Raw genomic sequence first — 17,833 nt, forward strand, 5'->3', positions numbered from 1 at the left:
TATGTTTCATTTATAATTAATTTTCAATTGTTAAATTTTATTCTAAAATTCTTTATTCTATTCTATAATTGAAGTTATATGCGAAATTCTAAATAGAAGGATGTACTAATTCTTCATACTATGATGAATTTCAAAATATATGTCAAAAATAATATTTTAAGAGCCTAATATTATTTGTGATATTGCAAATAAAAAAAAATTAAATATTTAAAAATTTATTTTTATTACAACTATACAACTATTGTATAGTAGATTACGAAAAACTTATCGCAATCTAAAATTTTCTCTTGTTTCAATTGTCATACTTTTTAGGAATCATAGCTGAAATAAAACACAAAGAGAGTGAGAAAGTGTAAGATTTAAATGTAGTTGAATAAATATATGAGAAATTAAAACCTCGATGGATTATGCGTTAAAACTCTTTATGAAATCACCGGAGCACGAGACAACTCTATGCTTATAGCGTGTGTGAATGTGTGTCTCTGCATTTGTGTTCTTGCATTTTTGCTCAAATAAAGAAAAATGATGAATTTATATAGCTATTTTTAACAGACGCGTCTTAGATTAAAAGGATTCTTTCCATTTTAAAAATTGTAATTAAAAATGAGTATTTAAAAGCAATCTTTGTATCAGAATATTTTTCTCTTTTATATGAAAATTGACAAATAAGGTATTGTACTATTATTAAAAAAATCGTTAAATATCATCGGCTATATAAAAAAAAAATATTTTTTAATATAAAAAAAAGTACTATACGGTATGGATGAAAAGTGATTTAAGTTACGAAATCATATAGAATTTTAAATGTACTTTATAGAATATTAGAACACATTTTAAAATGTCATAAAACATTTTTAAAAAATTAATAAAACATAAAATTATACTATTTTTTCATTCTCTATGTAACTAATGATGTACATTATAAAAAGTATGAAAAATATAATTGTACATCTGTTAATTATACAAATATTAAACTGTATTATACATAAAAATTATGTAACACGTTGAATTAAAAGAAAAATATTATAATAACAAAAAGAAAACTACTTTTGTAATATTTAATTTAGGGTAATATGTCGCTCACTTCGCTATCATTAAAATTGAAATATTAATTAATACAGAAAATTTGTATGCGAAATCTGATTATAAATTGATGATTTTTATTATTTGAAACGTAATTCCTCTTTCATGATAATTTCTTTCTCAACATCTAATATTTAATTCAATCTAAATTTCTCAAAGCTTAATTGAAACATTATGAAAATGTAATACACATATTATAATATAAATAAATTAACATAGCATTTATTCAAATAATTGGCTTTATTTTGTTTTCAAATTTATTGATATGCAGTTGCATTAAATCAGCATCATTTACGTCATCGTAACTGTCAAAATTTCTCATGGAATTTAATTTTCAAAATCATTGTCGTTGAGGATAGGATCAACAAAGGCTCACTTTACTTCGTTGCAAGCCAGATGTCCTAAGATCTTTCTCTATTTCAGCGACAGAGCAGATGAATAATTCAGACACAGCTGTAAAATCCCTCGTTCAGCCGTAAAATTCGAATTTACGCCTTCCAGCGAATATTATATTTCTTTGAATATCTGCATCAATTTATATTTTTGCATCCATAAGGACTTCTACTATTATATTCGATTTTTGCATACATTAATTAATTTAGAACTAAGGCTATTTTAATGACAATTCATATTATTTATATTGATTATCAGTTTCAAAAAGTTATTTAAATATTTTAATTTGTAATTTTCAAGAATTTATATCATCAATTTCTACTATTAGTTATAATAAATAATACAATTTAGTTATAATATGCAATGCATACATAATATCAGAATGTAAATATATTGATTTGAACATCAAAAATAAATCATATTTCCCATATTAAAATACATTGTGTCATTTATTAATATTCGTGTTTTATTAATGAAATCCAATAAAAAAAAAAAAAAAAAAAAAAAAAAAAAAAAATTGAGGTAAGTGAACCCAACCATACGATATCATCGACTAAAGTATTGAGAATTAAACGTACCATCTTCGGTGAATATTAACGAGTCTCAACACATATTATCTCTATTATTACACTATATTCGACCTTAAAGGCCAATTTTTATACTTTCAGTTACCCCAGTCACCGGTGTTATCGAATTTCTATCTTTACATCTGAAACAAAAAATCCTTTAAATAATGTCACTCTCGATGAAAAAGTACAAATGTACGAAGTGAAGGGTATTACCCTCACATTGAGAAGAAATATTCTCAACCGTAATTTAAATTTTTATTTTAATCGGCTATATATTTTAGATAGTTTTACTCATATTTAATGAGTTAAAAGCAAACGATATAAAAAATAAATATTACATACTACTGTAATATACTAATTTACTAACGTACCATAATTAATTGATTCGCATATTTATATAAACAGTACTTATATATGTGTTTGCATTTATATATTCCATTTTCGTTTCAAGTATAAAAGTTATCCGATTTATTATGATATTTGAATTTCTTGTTTAACATTTAGATTACAGTAGCTATTGTTAATTAGACGTTCTGTACACACTCAACAGCATAATATTATAGCATTGAAATAAAAATGAAATCAAACACGCTCGAATATATTTCGTACGAACCGCCCACTTTTTTACATTTTTCACATAAAGCAACGTAAAAGAGGCAGCTGTACTTTTACATATATACATTATGTAATACAAAAGAAATAAAAGAGAAATTTATTAGAAAAACTACACCGATACGAACACTAACTGCTCACCACTCAACAACAATGGCAAACGTCGGCGCCGCCGTCGCTCCTATTTTATCGACGTTGTTATTGCTCCTATGCCTTTTCTTTATAATACGAGATGGCTGCAACTCTTGTACAAATATAACTACATACTTCTTCACAAAGTAGCAAAGACTTTAACTGACGGATTTGGGAACAATTATTTCACAACGTCTAAACGTTCCTTTCATTATTTTATTGGTCTTACAAACTGGACGAGCAAAGGGCTAATATTATCAAACGAGTTTCAAATGTTTCTATCAAACGTAATTCTATTAAACAAAGCCATTTTTTGCATTTTTCTAACAATTACTTTTCAATATACATATTTAGCTTCGAAAAGAAAGTATTACTATTAATTTATTTAATACTTACAAAGCTATGGCTTTTTACAAAAGAAATTCTTTAAAATAACACTTACCTTTTAATTTAATAAATTAATTTATTTTAATAAAAAAAAATTAACGATTTTATAAAAGTAACTTTATATATATATATATATATATATATATATATATATATCAAATATGTTTTTGTACTTTGTAAAATAATTAATAATTACTTTTGTAATTCGTAAATTTGTCATTTTTAAGGCTAGAATCATTAGTATTGAAGATAAAAGAAATCGCATTATGATTATTAATGACAAATTTAAATTAAATAATGGAATATATTTCACTACAAATAAAATAAAAATATTAAATAAAAATCCTATGAAATTAAATTACATTAAATATTGTTGTTTGTTTTTATGATAATGACAGAAGAAATACTAATAAGAGGAATTTCAAATAAATATTAATATTGAATTCACTAGTTGCAATGCCAAACTGTATAATACTTGATAAGAAGATATGAAATTTTAATTCACATTATTAATCAAATATTGTAACAGAACTCCTGTAATGATGAATCTTTTTATTAAAATTACACGTATTGAAAAAAAAATTCCAATAAATATAAATATCTGTATAATAAATGGTTCAAATGTATCTAAAATCAATTAATATATCAATTACTGGTACAATCGCAAGAAATTTATAATAAAAATTTTAGGAATAAATGTAATATGATAAAATATTTATTAAAATTATGCCTTAACTTGATTGATATTCAGAGCCTATAATATTATTAAACATAATCGATTGAAATATTTTCCAATATAATTTACGATATATTTGATAAAAAAATTTCTGTTTCATAAATTTTTTATGAACTGAAGTCTTAACTGTTGATTTAATAAAATGTGTTCGTACTATTTTATACTACTGCATTATGCAAATTTATTACTAATTTAAATCTATAATAATTATTCTTTATTTAGTTTTCATGTTCGATGATATATTCGTTTTAATTACATATCAATAAAAATTTATAAAAGTAGAACTCATAATGAGAATGTTTACCGCATATATTAAAAAAACTTCTATTGTTTCTAAGATTGTATTTTTTAACAGAAATTTTGGAAATAAGTAAGACAAAATGAGATTCGATTAAAATAAATACAAATAGGAATCCCAACAGAATAATCATAAGTTTTCTCGTTAACAAACTATTTAATATATATTCTTTTACGAAAAATTTAAAATATTTGTTAAATTAAAAATTTATGTTTTTAATAGTTTTAAAACTAAATAAATTTGCAATATTTATTTGTATACTCATTGTATAGTGCAAGCTTACTTGTTATTATATATTTTTTTCTTTCTGTTTTCATTACTTTTAAACAATTCAATTGTAAATATTATGATTAGTAACATAATACAGTATAAATATAATCAAATGTATAAGTTATCTTTCGATCTACTATTTAAATAATATTAATGATCTATTAACCTCTTATTTATATTGATACCTAAATTAATTATGTAAACTATTTATTGTTTATAAAATTCATACATTATAAAAAACTTACTCAATTATTGTTATTACAAATTGTAGTATTATCCATGTAATTATTATAAAAAATAATATAAATATTTATATATATATATATATATATATATATATATATATTATTTTTTATTCATAAAACAAATTATTAACGAGAGTCCAAAAAGTTTTTGTAGACACGATTTCAACCTAACAAGAAGAGTCAGAAAGCTTTCTTACCTTTTGCTCCCGCGGCGTCACAATTTCTCACATTAAGGAATTGAAACAAAGCTTTTGAAGCTTGTCTCTGACATCTCTCCTCTAACTTTACGTTCAACTCATGATTTGTAAGATTATTTCATCATCTCCATCATCTCTTTTAAAACATGTATATAAATCCAATTGAACGTTAACCTCCACTTCATAATTAAAAGATATATTCCGTTGAACTTCTGAACCGTAATTACTACTTTAAAGTAAATACTGATATCAATTTTACTTCCCATAATTTTATTTAAATTTCGTTTCATAAATAACTAGCATCACTTTACAATGTTAAATATCTCAATTAAACATCAATTCGTGTTAATGGTTTAATCAAACTTTTACCGAATTTAAATACAATTTTTATTGAAATATTATGTATAATACTTAAAACTGAATTTAAGAATAAAATTTAATTTTAAAATACGAGTACTATTAATTAAGAAAGAGCTGGTTAATATACTTTTTATATAAATTTATCTACACTTATTTAGTATTTAATGTATCATATAAGACAATTCATAATTGCAAAGTTATAATAAAACGCTTCTTTATACGAAAAATATTTATACAAAATAAAAATATATCAAAAATATTTATACAAAAAAAAGAATATCATGATTGAAAAATATCACATAAAAATGAAATTTCTATTTATAAAGATTTCTATTTATATATATATATATAAATATTACTAGAGCACTCCGACATTTATTAAAAAAAAAAAAAAAGTATTATTAAAATAACAATTCAACGTTTAAAAAAATAATTTAAACATAAATAAATATCATAAGTTAGAACCTTGTTACAAAAAATATCAATACAGACAATAGGGAATGAAATATGAATGGACCCACGTCGGAATGCATCGGAGTGCAAATCCGCGCGATTCACATCAGTTCCTTGTCCAATGTTATGTATGTCCAATAATATTTTATAACAAATTGATATAAATTATAACACATCTCAATTTAGACCAATTGAATGTTATTTTTATTTGATAAACCTTTTTCGTTTTTTTTTAACAACCATTTAGGATTTATATTCCACAATAATCGTTAACAAAATAATAATTTATAAAATAAATATATATCATTTGCTTTTAGCCTTTCTAACATTTATATGAAAATACGTACTCTATGTATTATATTAGAATTAAATATTTAATGCTATTTAAGTAGACAATTTTTCAAAACTTACCTTACAATTCTGTTCCAAATTTATTTTTTAATGAGAGTAAATAAATTTTTAATATGTTAAGTTTCATTTCTAAAATATTTATATTACAAAAGTTAATAAAAATCACATAAACCATTTCATTTGCATAATAATTTACGGTGAACAATTATTTCAAAGTGCATTTTGATGTAAATGAAAGAACTGAAATTATATACATATTTTTTTTAACGATTTTGAGCGTAAAAATTGTATGTATGAATACTAATCCATAGATTCCTGATTCATATCTGCCAAAATCAACTCTTCTCAATCTTAGAAACGCGGTACGATTAATTTTCGATCGATAAAAAATTACAATGATCATTTTTTGAAAACTACATCGTCTAAAAAAATTTAATTTTCTATTAAGAATGAATTTTTATAAACAATTCATTTTTATCAAAGAAATCATAAGCTTAATGAAAGTAATTTGAAATTAATTGCCAAATAATTCATGATTACATATTTTAAAATTCGATATTTATATATAAGAAAATTTTCCTTGTTCACAAAGACTAATTATTTAATAAAATTATTATTTAACACTTACTGTGGAAAATTTAAAAGATAATTTTAAGATATTGAAAAATCTATTATATTGTTATAATAGATTATATAACATTATATATTATATTATTTTCTACCTATAACTAGTTTGCCACACATTAAACATTGTAATCTGCATAAATCTTACTTGAATTTTATGTACTAAAACTACTTATATAGTTGATATTATTATCCTAAAAATGATCTGCACTTTATAAATCCTTATTCTGCATAAATTTAATTTTTCCAATTGAATGAGTGTTTTTTAAGTGAGAAGAAAATCTACGATACACTACTACTTGGCATTACCACTGCTAATGAAATATTTCTTATGTAGTTAATTATATTATATACTTCATGCAGTTTTCCAATCCCCTACCACTTAAAATTGTTATAGTTATTGTTTAACTATCCTATCTCTTTTTATTATCCATGAATTTTCAAACACTTATATACATATATTAATTTCTTAACTTAATTTTTTAACTTAATGAAAAATATATCAATCTTTAAATTTGTTAAAAAATAATCTAATTTTACTCCAATATTTGACTGGTAAATACTGTTTTAATTTAGTAATTTTTAAGTATTTGGTAATATACTGATAAAGACATAATAATTAGCCCTTTATGTACATTATATAAACAGTATTTAACTAAATGCACATTATTAATTTATTAAATTAATATTATTATACTCTGATAGATGTATTTTAATAAAATTAATATAGTAACAAAAAATTTTATAACTAAAAAATTAAGTCCTGGACTTACCCAATTGAACAAGTATTTATGTTATACTACTATTATGATTTATTATTTATTGTTGATTTATTTTCAAAAAGACTTCGGGATCATAATTCTGCATTGAATTGTTTTAATCGAAACTCTTAATTCTTAGCATTTATTATTGAAAAAAAAGAATTCATGCAATACTTTATTTAAGAAGGTTTACTATCGAAATAAAAAGTAAAATGTAGATTCATTTAACTTAAAAATATTATGAACAATATCATTCAATTACATTTAATTACTTAAACTATTTATTAATTGTTTCTATAACCATTCTTTAAATAATACAGAATATTAATTTGTTTATTTATCAATGCTATGAAAATTTATATATTCTTTTTTAATTTTAATGTCTAGACTAATTTCTTTTATCAATACATTTCATAGTTTTTCTAATCGTTCAATTAATACAACATTTTTAAATGTTTAACGTGAATAATCGAACAAAATTGTCACTAAAATATCTAAAAATATTCAAATATATCAAAATATACGCACATATAAAAAATACAAACATATACAAACGTATACAAATTTACAAAAATATACAAATATATCAAAATGTTAATAAATTATGGATTACAAACATTACGATTACTAATCGGTAATCATAGATATTTGTAAAAGTGAACACGAACAGACATCTAACGAAAAAAGTGTCACGATAAATACAATGAAATTAAGACGTCTTTTGCAGATTTATCATACATAAAATAAATTTCTTAATTAATACCGTTACGCACACCGATATACAAAACTTCACATCTTAAATTTATACGTATGCAAGGTAAATGTTAGTGCATAATATTATACGAAAACTTACACTTTACTGTCACTTGGACTTACATTATGATTATCAATTATCATATTTTCTATTGTTCTATCTTGTACCAAATAATTTCACAAGTATTTTGATTGCTTGGATTCCGCTGTTCTAATTTATATAACACTGATCCATTGATCTCTGGACGGACTCCAGCTATAGCGACGATAGATGATAAAATGGATGGGGTCGATTTTCATAGAATGCATCTTCGTTTTTGGCAAGTCCGTATCTCGTCTCGGCATGTGGTAAACTTGTCTTTTTATTACCCGAAATTCTTCGTTATATAACCACTTTTCTGTTTTATAGTGATACGTGCATCTTCCTTTGTATTTTATTTTTTGCTATATTGCAAACGTCATCGAAGCAAATATTTCATATACACAGTCAATAGTATAGCCTATAAAAAAAAATACATTCATAACGTGACGTTCAAAGAATACAAATAAAATTCAGTCTAATTTGAAATATAAATTATTTATTAAACTATTAATTATTTATTAAAGAAACAACCTTATTTTTACATTGATTGAAAAAAAAAGAAAGGTTTTTATATATTTGGAAAATAATGGTCAATATATGACATCGTGTATACGTATAAGAGAAACATTTTTTATACCAAATATTACGAAAATTAATACTATATCAGAACATTTTTTGGGGCGTCTTTGTGCAGGCATTTCTTAGCCATTTCATACACCTAATAAATAACTCTTAAATACATAATTATTAAACATGATTTTTATGAATAATTTCGACATCGATGATTATAAAATAACAAACATAAAATAAAATGATTAAATAACTGCACCCTGAAACTTACGAGAGAAAATATAAATTAATATGAATAAAGAGTGTGTAGAAAGTAAAAAATAGTGATAACTATTGTAATAACGGATGGTCTTTTCTTTTCATTATCATGTCATTTCTATTCAAGATCTATGGCTATAAAGTCATTGTTAAATAAATTTTTATATACTTATATCATTGCTGATATCGAGCATTTAATTTATTACTTATTATTCATATGCTGAAAAATAAGAAAAATATAAAAATCTTTATTTCGTATTGGATATTGAAATAAACTAATACATATTTCATTAAAACTATTCGCAAATGTTATGATACTCGTTAGTAAAGAGATTGAATGTATTCTAGAAGAGAATTACAATAATCTATAAAATGATAATTAATTAATTCTAATGAGAATTGTAAATATGATTATAAAGTAATTCGATATTCTTTATGCAATTCATAATAAATTTCTTTTACAATTTCTGATATATTTAAAACTATATATATATATATATATATATATATATATATATATATATCTATATAAGCAAAATAATGTACAGATTGTGTGCCTTAGTTGGAATTGGCATACATTGTAATGATGTTTGTCGAGTATAAATAAGTCGCCAAAATCACACGGCCCTTATGCACAAATGCTTGTAAACTCTGTTATTATGTAAATTTAAGTTTCAGTAATTTACATGGAAATCTAAATATAAAACATAGTAATCGAATAATAATAATTCTTAATTGAAAATATCCTCGTGAAAAATTCAAAATTTAATCAAATTTATTAATTTATTGCAATATGCTCTATAATTATAATATAAAATAAAGTTAAAATTTTTCCACTCAAATGAAAATGTTATTTTTCACCACTGCCTAAATAAATGATATCTACTTTATCTACATACCACAGAGCCCACGCATTTATGCATGGGTATGCACGTGCACGCACGCACACGTACACGCGCGCGCGCGGGCGATCATATGTATCTTGTCGAGTTTATAGCTGATATTAGCGTTACCGAATTCGCACAAAATGACACGATAGAGGTAATAACACCGAGAATCGACAAAGGCAACAATATCATACGCAAAACAAATCAGATACGCGCGTATATAACACTAATAACAAGACGAAATTCGCACAAAAAGAGACAAGTGGAGAGAATGCAGGCGATGTAAGTCATCAGTGAACGAGGAAAGGATATGGAGATGAGAGGACACTAAGACCGAAGGATGTACGAAAATATCGACAGACGCTAGTCGACGTAAGTCACAAAGACGCTGGTATGATGAAGCAGCCTCGAAGACGCCGAAGGAAGAAATCGCATCACCCTCTACTCAGAAAATCGAAAGGATGCAGACGACACAGCACAGGACAAAACTGAGCTATGTCGACATTATGAAGCTCCCAAGGCTTGGCGATGTTATCCAGCTGCTTCCCAGTAAATATCCCATCAGTCTGTCGCTTCTGCAAAATCATCCGTCTATCGGAGCTCCTAGACGGCCCACCTGTATACGACTACTATCCTACATCTTTTGATAAAATGAGAATAGGTAATCGATCTCTCCTTCTTACCAAATCTTTCCCCTATTCGCTAACCCATACACGCTATACGCACGCACTCAAAATTGGGTGTATGTCAATGTAAATAAATGAAGTAAGGTTTATAGTAGTTGAAGGCAAATAAGTGTGAAAATGAGAAGAAAAAATATGAAGCTTTGCCTTCATTGAGTTCATAGATATATATATATATATATATATATATATGAGAGAAAGAGGGAGAGAGAGAGAGAGAGAGAGAATAAAATAGATAGAGAAACAAAGAAGAATAGAAAACTGATTTCTTTTTATCAAACTCGTACTCCCCGTACGATATTCAGAGAATCCCATCTCATTCGTGGTTCAGAATACGAAGAAAAAAATTTATCTGAAAAAATTCTTTTTGTACACGACATCAAATTGAGAATCGCTATGTTGATACATCGATACAAACTGAATAAATTAGTTCATGTTTCTATATTAACATAATACAATGATTGTTGTGAATAAATAAATATTATATCAGATATTATTAAATAATTTGGTAATAATATTAATTATTTGTTTAATAATATATATATTATGTATGTTATGTAGAATGTATAATATTTGTTATATATATATATTATGTATGTTATGTATAGTATTTGAAAAATTAATACAAATATTTATTACAATAAATTCGATTCAATTAGTTACATAATAAGCACTTAAGATTATATCGATTCAATAAAAGTCTATTCGTCCTATTTTTTTTTTTTTTTTTTTTTTTGAATTTTTATTGAAATATAGGTACTTTTGACATATACATAATAATCCTTATGATAAGGAACTTAAAGCATTAAAATAAAAACTTTTCTACCAAATATTTTAAGTTATTCAAAAGTATGCTACTTCCAGTTTAAGAAATTTGAATAATAAAAATAGGAAGATATAACAATTTTTCACGAAATATAGAAACCCTTGTCTCATTCATAATCAAGACAATAAGAAACGTGATAAAAAAGCTATTATTTGAAGTGTTAGAGCCGTGGTACTAAGTCAAACTCATCAAACATATAGAGACGTTAAAGCTCCACAAAAGTCTCATAAACACGAATTTCTTGGTGCAGTTTTCCCTCAGAGATGGAGAACCGCCTTCAGATTTATACAGACGCAAAACTTTTTCATTTGGCCAACGGCCAGAGAAGTTCGTTATGACGTCATCGATGCGACTACACTGACTTGGGCTACATTATATTTTGTGCTTTAAGTGGCGCTACTCATATTACGACAGCTTTCACAGTCCATCGGCCTTAGTATCCATAATTATCAAGGTAAAATGTTATGTCAAGTATCTTATGTAAGTAAAGAAGTATGGTGAACAGGTTAGAAGATATGTTAATTGTAAATCGCAGCCCAATAACCATATCATTTGAAGATATGACAATTGTATTATTAATTACAAACTCGAATGAAGACCAGTGGTACTCGATTTCTTATTAAACTTATAATATAAATAAATATTTCTATCGCTAGCAATTGTACGTTCAAAGTAATAAAAAGGAATTTAATATTTCTAAAATATACCTTGAAATAATGACGGGATATTTTATAACGTGATATAGTCTTACTTTTTTAACAAAGTAATAAAAGTTGATAAAAAATCAGTTCAGCATTAGTTATAGGAATAATATTTTTTAATAACACTATTAATCTGTGTTCATATGTATCAACAGTTCGCTTATGCATTTTATTTTTCAATATTGAGTAACATCGTTTGGGAATAATAATATTTATTATCCATTTTCATTACTAAATTAATAAATATATTTATAATAATCCACCGAACTATATAATTTCTTTAGATAATACGTATTGTAATACTTTTATAATCATTTTTTATTATTTTATAGATAATTATGTATCCGTTAAATGATGTATTAACTGATCGACAAAAATAATGCAGAATTAATTAAATCCAATAATTTTTATATAATTTATAATTTCAAAATAATTCAAACATTTTTTCAAAAAATAACAGTCACATGCTTATATCCCCATATACAGTTCATTTTATATAAAGTAAAACATACAAAATTATGCAGAAAAGTAATAAATTAACGAATCAATTATTAAATGCATTAAAATATAAATAAATAGCATAATGAAATAAATATTCTAATCAAAATTCTAATAAAACAATTAATTTGAATAAAATTAATGAATTTTAGTAAAGTAAGTATTTACATTAAATATTAATATTAAATAGTAATATTTTGATTTAGTGGATGTCCCACTTCTCCGTCTTATTAAACGTTTATGCATCGCAAGAAATCACCTGATATTTCACTTAGTCTATACTTACGAGATGCAACGTACTTTTAAGAGTGACCTAATGAAATAAATTTCGAATATAAATATGCACAAAATGAAAATAACGAAACGCGTTAAACAATGAAAAATATATTATGAATATTACTTCTTTAAAAATTATTTATTCATACATTTTCATTAAAATGTTAATGTAAACTCTGCTAGTGTAAACTCTGTTAATGACATAAAAATATCGACCGTATGTAAGGAAGTTTGATAATAGTTCTTGATTTAATCATTGCACATTATTGTAGTCTCAGGTCAATTAGATGATGAAACTCAATTACTCGTATTTGTTGTAAATGTTATTAATTGAAATATAATTACAGCTTTGCTAACAAAATATTAAAAAATTTGAAAACAAGTTACAAATATCTTGCAATTAATAGAAAATTATTAAACCCGTATATAATAAATATAATATATATAAATACATAGATAATAATTAGCTATTTAAATTAATATGAATTTCAATATTAAGCTTTTATTTTAATAGATTAAATAAAATATACTTAAATTAATATATAAGTATCAATATATTCTATGGATTCCTATTTCAGCAGTAATTAAATAATATTCCAAGTATCCGTTGTTAAATATAGTAACTCGTCATTTATGTTTTAAAAATAATTATTAAAATACGTGAAATTCAAATTAAATTATTTTAAATTAAAATTGCTTTAAACTAAAATTCTCTTTAAATTTATCCTTAATTTTTAATATCCAGAAAAATTGAGATTACCTTAAACTTTTTTACATTTTAAAATTTTCAATTTCTATTATTTTTACTCTCATTCTATTGAACATATTTTATTCGAGTAAAATATATTATACAAAAATGCATATTTAAAATATGCCTTGCCATAACTATCTTATAACATTCTTCAAATTATTCGTATAGATTCATCATGAGTATGATATTAAAGTTTATTATAAATTTATTTATAATAAATTATTTATATTTTTATATTATTTATTTATAATAAATTCAATTATTATAAATTTATTATAAATTTATTATAAAGATTATTCATACTATTAAATCCTCTATTTTTCTGCTGGAAAGTCTAATATTTTATTATAAAAATAATTAAAAAATAGAAATCTAAATATTTTAATTAAACGCTATAAAGAATATAATTGTAAGGCAAACAAATAGATTATATTATATTATGAAAATACTGTGTAAAACATTATATCAAACATTTACAAATAATTATGAATAATAATAAACTTTATCGTATATTTTAATCTGTTACTATTATTCATTTTATCGTATATTTTTCGATTTAACACAATTATATATTAATGTTCATTTTCTTATTTGTACATTGTAATCATAACAAACTTTCTAAGAAAATACGACATTAAGCACCATAATAAAGCTTGCAAATATTGCTATCTTACATTAGTTGGAAGCAATGTAAAAGCATAAAAGATTCAATGTACAAGTTCCTGCGGACCTCTGATATTTTTGCTGTAATAATGACCTCTTTCAAATGATTTGCGATAATGGCTTCTCATTCGTGCTCATTCTGTACTAATGTTTTATGAATAATGACTACCGCGTTCCCACGACCGAAATGGATCTGTTGTCATTAAGTAATCCGTAATATGACACTTAAACAGTTATTTAACTCCATTATTATTGTAAACATTTATGGATTGCCGAAACATTTTATAAAATACTTTAACTCACAATCACCATTCGTAATTTATTTATTCTATAAAGTAAGCTGAATTTATTAAAATTTCAATGTATATATATATATATATATATAATATGTCAATAAAAATAAATTATATACTTAAAATTTGATTACATAATGTTTTTTATTAAAAAAATTTTTAATTGTGTAATTTTTATAAAAATAAAATATAATTTAATTATAAATTACTGTCTATGTTTGGAAAATCCCATAGTTATCCAATATCATTAATATTTTCATTATACGACAAAGACATTATTTTTCTAATCAAGGAATGAAAATTATCTAAATGTGTAAAATTGGAGGTCATTATTTTCATGATAAGACATATAATAAAAAATTTTCTATAATAATTATAAACAATTGTTCTTGAAGATAGAAATTTGCTTTCTTTAGCTACAAGTTTTACGAGTATTGTGAAAATAATTTTAATTCATATTTATTGATAATGCAAACAATTATTTTTAGAATAGAAATTATCTGTTGGTACTATAATAAATCCCTAAGAAATTAAAATGAACCTTTTAACTATAATATTCACTAATTTGTATTAATATAATTTATTTTCGTATTTATATTAAGTTTATGCCAATTAAAACTACAGCCGTACATATATTATCATATATATTTATTATCTCAATGAACAATTTAATTTATTAATATTAATTGTTTTGAATACTGAAAAATGAAATTTTTGAAACGGATATAGACTCTGAAAATTTACTTACTATTCTTTCAATTATCTTAAATAATTTATACTATATATCTAGCATATAACAAAATATAACAATCGGCAATAGAGGTGAAAAACAAAATTGTAACAGGTAATTTTTTTATACAGTGAAGTCACATGCAAATCTAAAGCAACTTCTACGCGGGAAAAGGGATGATACAAACTGATCCTGTATCCTCCTTCAAGATACATCATAGTTTCAAAAGTTTGTGTATAAGACCAAACAAAGTCTTGTCAGAGCTACGATACATTATTAAAAAAATCTATCAAAATTATTTAAGTTTAAGATACAGTAAGATACCATCGACATTTAGAGACACCTATAATAAATAAAGGAAGATATTTGAAAGAATGTAGTAAGATAATTGACTGTAATAAGAATAAGTAAAATAATCGACCTACGTGTTATCAATTTTTTGTTATCAATTATTGTATTAAAAATGAAAAATATGCCATTATTTTAAACTAGCTACAGTATATGCATATTCGACCTACGTGTTATCAATTTTTTGTTATCAATTATTGTATTAAAGAAACAAAAATTGAAATATGAAACCAAAAAAAATTGTAGTCATAAAGCAAAAACAAAATTACCCGAATTAACTTCTGTACAACTACATCAATATATAAAGTTGAGTAAAAAATATAGTAAAATAAAGATGCTATAGCAATGATCATTTGTCACAAGAAAAAGGAGAAAAAAGTACATGGACATGCAGCTGCAGAGAAAGCAAGGCATCAGAAATTGAAAAGGTTTTTTTTTTTTTTTTTTGACTTTACGATTATTGCTGATATACCCAGCCTTATAATAAATGTATTTTACCTTAAATGTATTAAGTGCAATAGTAACCCAGCACAAAGTAGAAAGGCTATTACTAATATAACGTACATACTATGAAATTTTTAAAGGTGCAAGGAATACAATTTTAATGAGCCGTTAAATCTACCTATCATATCTAAAAAGAAAAAGAAGCAAAAAAATAATAATAAAGACAAAATTCAACGTTCCTGAGTAGAAAATGGTTTAACTATGACATAGTGAGTCATAAAGTATGTGAATACTTAGATAAGAAAAACGGATCCCAGTGCTTATAGTATCACCAGCCTTTATATCTTACCCGACACTGTAATGATACCAAAATCTAATACGACAATGATATAAATATAATCTGAAATAACCGTAAAAATATATTTGAAAGCTTGAAATATAATAAGAAATTAATGTAATTAACGATATGTTTAATATATTAAGGATAGACAAAAACATTGGTAATTAATATCATTTGATTAAATGTTAAAATGGCGGCTTAGTTATTAAATCGGCCGATATTTGTTAACTTATTAATATATATTTAAAATATATTTTACATTTCAACTTGAATTTTGTTTTTATAATTTTAAAGCATATTTAAAGCGTATAAATACAACATTACATTAAAATATTCTTACTGAAATCAAATTACAATTTATTAAACAAAAAGTTTTTCAACATTTCTTATAAAACGTATTTGCACTTTCTAGTATTTCATAACTTCGTGTATACATCATTAGCAACATAATGAGAGAGTTATGTTTAGGTACATAATTGACACTAATTGTGAATAAAATCTGTTCGGATACAATAAACACTTTCCTATACAATGATTTCAATAAGCATTTAAATATAATAATTGATGAAACAATCCGATCTTCTTATAGCTCCATACTTAAGCGCTTGTTTATAAATATTTTAATTGGTCAATAATTCAATTATTTAGTGCGCTCGCATGGATTCAGTTTAATTAATAGGACGGTAAAATCGATTATTTCATTTGCATTAAATGCCTGCGCTCTCCCTCTCGTTAATAAAGCATTATCGTAAATAAAACGATGTTGGTGAGTAAGCAGCCGATTATCCTCGAGAGAAAGAGTAGGGGTGGGAGATGACAAATAATAGAAGATGAAGAGTACGTACTGATAAACGTCAAATAGAGAAGAGAGCAACTAGAGAGATCAAATTTTGATTCGATGTTAAAGTTAATTCACGTTACAACCATTCCAGCCTTATGGGAATCTGTAAATTTGTGTGAATGCTCATCGTATTGTGTGTTCATTAGCTCAACATTTGTGATGCAGCTAATCCTTATTTTACACTATTGAGCGCTGGATTATCGATTTTTAATATGACGATTTCAAAAGTAATTTTTAAGCATTAGTGTTCTAATTCTCAACTATTGTATTACAATATATTTAAGTAAAAATTATCTATATACATAATATTCATTTTTTTCTTCTATTAAATTAAATACTATCGATTAGATGGGAATAATAAAATATATAAAAATATCAAATAATAATTTATGATAATTATTTTCAGATACTACATAAA

The 17,833-nt window shown here is 24.0% G+C and overlaps 1 protein-coding gene across 1 annotated transcript in view; it reads right to left on the reverse strand.

The window, feature by feature from the left end:
* Positions 1-8,236: 8,236 nt before the first annotated feature.
* LOC105367552 (Coiled-coil-helix-coiled-coil-helix domain containing 3) overlaps positions 8,237-17,833 on the reverse strand; it is a 30,380-nt gene continuing 20,783 nt past the window's right edge. Inside the window, exon 5 of the mRNA XM_011506306.1 lies at positions 8,237-8,724. The gene's annotated coding sequence lies outside the window, so the exon portion shown is untranslated. The remainder of the gene's footprint in view (positions 8,725-17,833) is intronic.

This window comes from Ceratosolen solmsi, unplaced genomic scaffold (assembly GCF_000503995.2).
Source record: "Ceratosolen solmsi marchali unplaced genomic scaffold, CerSol_1.0 scaffold7, whole genome shotgun sequence".
NCBI classification, from domain to species: Eukaryota; Metazoa; Arthropoda; class Insecta; order Hymenoptera; family Agaonidae; genus Ceratosolen; species Ceratosolen solmsi.